The 4,815-nt window shown below is 38.5% G+C and overlaps 1 pseudogene; it reads right to left on the reverse strand.

The window, feature by feature from the left end:
* Positions 1-376: 376 nt before the first annotated feature.
* Positions 377-4,815, reverse strand: part of LOC104822822 — an 8,961-nt pseudogene continuing 4,522 nt past the window's right edge.

Consider the following 4,815-nt stretch of genomic DNA (forward strand, 5'->3'; position numbering starts at 1 on the left):
TCACATATTATAAAAAAACATATATGTATGTATATATATATATATGTTTTATATATATGTCTTTCTTTTTTATATTTTTATATGAATATATATTATATCTATATCTTTTTTAATCTTTCGTGAAATGAAAATTTTACGTATGACATTGGTGATGTGGTATATCTGGGTGGCTCGGCAAATTTTATACAATTGGCGAATTCGTCAAATTTTTTATACAACTAGGGGTTGTGTCGATTTATGATTGAAAATGATAAGTTTGTGTATTTTATTATAAAATTGGAAGTTTATTTATTTATTTGTTTATTTATCAAATATTAAAAATTTTAATTTTTTTTTGCGATTACCCGTATATGTATTTAGCATTGAGAAAGGGTTTTCAATTTTTAATTCATAATTCATTAAAAGATGTTACACTTCACCATACACTATTAGGTTGACGGCTCTACAAGGAAGAAGTCACACGTAATTACAAATCTTAGTAAACCTTCTCCGGAATAAGCACGAGAGGTTCAGCCTTCGGCATAGCAATGCCAATCTTCACGTCCATGTCGATATCCTCGGGTTTCAGATCGTACGGAAGCTTGAAGTTGTATTTGTAGAGAAGGTTAGCGTACAGAAGCTCGAGCATGGCCGCAGCCAAATTCACGGCAGGGCACATCCTTCGGCCCGACCCAAACGGGATCAGCTCAAAATCGTTTCCCTTGAAATCGGCACCGTTCTTCTCTTCCAAGAACCTTTCGGGCCTAAATTCTTGCAGATCTTCGCCCCCATAACTTCTCGTCTCGTGTTAGGGCCCATATATTGACATTGACGGTAGTTCCTGCGGGGATATCATAGCCGCCTATCTCAGAATCTTCCACGCAAGTTCGAGGCGAGAGTAGCGGTATGACGGGGTCGATCCTTAGCGTTTCTTTCACAAGGGCTTTGAAGTAGGGAAGCTTGGCAATGTCGTCTTTCGAAACCTCTGTTTCCGACCAAGTCTCTCAGTTCTGCCTGAGCTTTGTCCATCACTTCCGGGCACTTCATAAGATATGTTAGTCCCCACATGACCACCGCAGCCGCAGAGTCTGTTCCCGCCACCATCATGTCCTTTCCAGACCAATGAATGCATAAAAGTGAGAAAGTGTTTATCATCAATATAAACCGGCTCGACAAAATTGTATTTGCAAATTCGATCAAACCGGTGTTCTCTAAAGGAGCTAGAGACGTATAAAAACGAGTCTATAAACATTCTAACTTATCAAGATTGTGGCCTTCACATTTTCAAGAGTGAAAAAATAAAGAACAATCTTATCATATTCTACCGTATTCATTAATTTTACGAAATTTGTAGTTTCAATATAAAATCATGAACTTTATGAATTTTATAGGAATATGGTAAAATTAATAAAGTTCATGATATTATATAAGAGTTTACAAAGTTCGTGATTTTACATGAACTTTTTAAAAAAGTTGGTCATTTTTTTTAGGCGATTGTCCCAAAAATATAAAACAAATCTGACAACATCCTATGTTTAAATTCGACATCATAAGTTCGAGCCAATAAACACCAAAAAAAGTTTATTTACGGACCATAGTACACATAAAGCAGTTGCCCGAATCCAATTTACTTGTGTGTGAGGAGACTTACCAAGATCATGGCCTTCACATTTTCAAGGGTGAACTTGGTTGAGAAGAAAGGCTGATCTCTGTACATTTCCATCAAGAGATCAATCATACTCTCGGTTTCGGGTTTACTCCTATTTGGGTCAAGTGCCTCGTCGACGAGCTCTTGCAAGTAAGCATCTTGTAATCGAAAAGTTTCTTTCATATAAGCCGTAAGCCCCGTAATATCATCAACAAACGTACAGAACGGGAAGAGATCGGAAAAGAACGTTGTCCCCCAAAGGCCTTGAATCCGACCTAATATCCCGATAAATCTCTTCATCTGGACATCGTCCTCGTTGTGATTCTTCCCGAACGCTTGTCGGCATACGACGGAGTTGGTGTAAGTCACCATAAGCTCACTTATATCAACGGCTCGCAATCTCCCGGCCGCTTCCGATACCTTATCCATCGAACGACGTGTTTCTTGCTCTCTGATGTACCGGAAACTGTTGGGGACAGCGGTTGTTGACGACAGCAAAACTCCGGCAATTCGAGCGATTCCAGATAATTACCTGAAATTAAAAGAATATTTTGTCGAGGCCTGTGAAACACAGTTTCATTAAGTTCGATTTCCGTGCCACCTCTAAAGCTTCGAGGCTATTGGAGCACGGTGAACTCCCAGGATACAACGACCGCGTATTTGGAAGAAGCTTTCCAAATACCAAGCGAACTCAGAGAGAGATATGAGCAAATATGTGAATGCTCTTTTTTCTCTAGAATGCTTGTTTCTTTTCTGTGTGTTTTATGAGCTAACCCAAGACCCCTATTTATAGTAGAGGGGAGAATCTCAAAACAAAACAATTTGAATTTCAAAATTCAAATTTGATTTTATCTTGATATTATCTCAATCTTATCTTAATCATAATTGATAGATTTTCTGCGGATTTGGATCAAATTTGAATTTGAATTTGAATTTGAATTTCAAATTCAAACAAGAATATTCTCTTAATATTCTGCAGATTTAAAGTTTCTAAAACTTTATACGGACCGGGCTTCTCACGGGCTAGGCCCGTTTTGATTCTTTCAAATAAACTCAAATCCAACAATCCCCCACAAGAATCAAAATAGGGCCTTGAGTTAGGTGAACCTAAATGCATCTCATGCAACTAATGCATTGAATGCAAATGATGTGCAATGCAAAATTTACTCATAGAGAGTTTACTGCATCCGGAAAGGTAGTTTTACCTTTGAACCTTCCGTAGTGAAATACTATCGGATGTACTTGCTAAACAGTGAACGCGATGTCTTGAACTATTCAGCTTTTGTATACACCAAGACAACAGTACTCACGCAGCACCCCCTCTCTCTCTCATTAGTCCATTTGTTGCGCCCATTATGACCCTGGGACAGCACCTGGTAGATTTCATCAAATACTCTAGAGAACTAGCCCTTATGTCATTCTCATAGAAGCGGCCCACTTTATATTTGATATAGGAGATTTCTCTTTGAGAGTATCTCAATATACTCCACTCTCGTAGGAGATAAGAGAATCTTTAAGAGCATAAACTCAACCTTCCCAATTTGTATCACTCTTATCATAGGAATGTCAAGAGACATCGGTCTCGAGTGATCCCATCAACCCCCCCACAATTCGGTTGTCCCATTGAACCTAACACTGGTGGTTTGTCCAGATAGGTTGGGTTGCCATCATGGTGGTTTGTCATTCTATGGGCTTTAATCCCATTCCCCTCGATAATATTTTCACCTGATCTCTGTTAAGGCCTTTGGTCAGAGGATCAGCCAAATTATCTTTTGATCTCACAAAATCAATAGATATGACACCATCTGTTAGTAATTTTCTAACGAAGTTATGTCGTCTGCGGATGTGTCGCGACTTTCCCTTATAAACATGGTTTTTTGCCCTTCCTATTGTAGACTGACTATCGCAATGTATGCAAATTCCAGACACCGGTTTAGGCCATATAGGAATATTCTCAAGTAAGTTTCGAAGCCACTCAGCTTCTTCACCAGCAAGGTCTAAAGCTATGAATTCGGATTCCATAGTGGATCTTGCAATACACGTTTGCTTAGAGGATTTCCACGAAATAGCACCTCCACCAACAACGAATATATATCCACTTGTGGATTTATTCTCATTCGAATCTGAGATCCAGTTCGCATCAGAATATCCTTCTAATACTGCTGGATATCTTATATAGTGCAGTCCATAATTCTCAATATACCTTAGATATCTAAGGAGTCTAATTATGGCCTTCCAATGATCACAACTTGGATTGCTCGTATATCTGCTAAGCCTATTCACGGTATTAGCAATATCTGGCCTTGTGCTATTCATAAGATGCATTAAGCTTTCTATGATTCTGGAATATTCTAATTGTTGAACTCCCTCACAGTGATGTTTTTTCAAATGAGAATTAACATCAATTGGAGTTCTGGCCACAGAATTTCCATCTTTGTCAAATCTCTCTAAGATTTGTTTTATATAATGACTTTGGGATAACGCATAACCGTCTTGTATCTTGATAATTTTCATACCAAGTATTACATCTGCTATTCCCAAGTCTTTCATGTCAAAGTAATTTGATAACATGGTTTTCGTAGCTTTAATCACCTTATCACCACTACCAGTAATGATCATATCATCTACGTAAAGACAGATAATCACAAATTCTGTCTCATTACCTTTGACATATATGCACTTGTCAACCTCGTTGACCCGAAATCCATTTGACAACATTCCGCTATCAAACTCCGCATGCCATTGTTTCGGAGCTTGTTTAAGTCCATACAAGGATTTCACAAGTTTACACATTTTTTCCTCTTGTCTGTGCACTCTGCACCCTTCAGGTTGAAGCATGTATACTTCTTCTTCCAGTTCACCATTTAGAAATGCAGTCTTTACATCCATCTGATGTAATTCTAGATTATGTAAGGCTGCCAAGGCTATAATAAACCTTATGGATGTTTTCCGAGCGACTGGAGAGTAAACATCGAAGTAATCGACACCCTCAGTTTGCCTATAGCCTTTGACTACAAGTCTCGCCTTGTATTTTTCAATAGAACCATCCGGTTTCATCTTTCTTTTGAAGACCCATTTATAACCCAATGGTTTGCATCCTTGTGGAAGATCCACAAGTTCCCAAGTGTGATTTTGTCGGATTGATTCAATCTCACTCTTCACTGCTTCCTTCCAATAAGGAGCTTCGG

The sequence above is a fragment of the Tarenaya hassleriana genome, unplaced genomic scaffold (genome assembly GCF_000463585.1).
Source record: "Tarenaya hassleriana unplaced genomic scaffold, ASM46358v1 Cleome38, whole genome shotgun sequence".
Classification (NCBI taxonomy): Eukaryota; Viridiplantae; Streptophyta; class Magnoliopsida; order Brassicales; family Cleomaceae; genus Tarenaya; species Tarenaya hassleriana.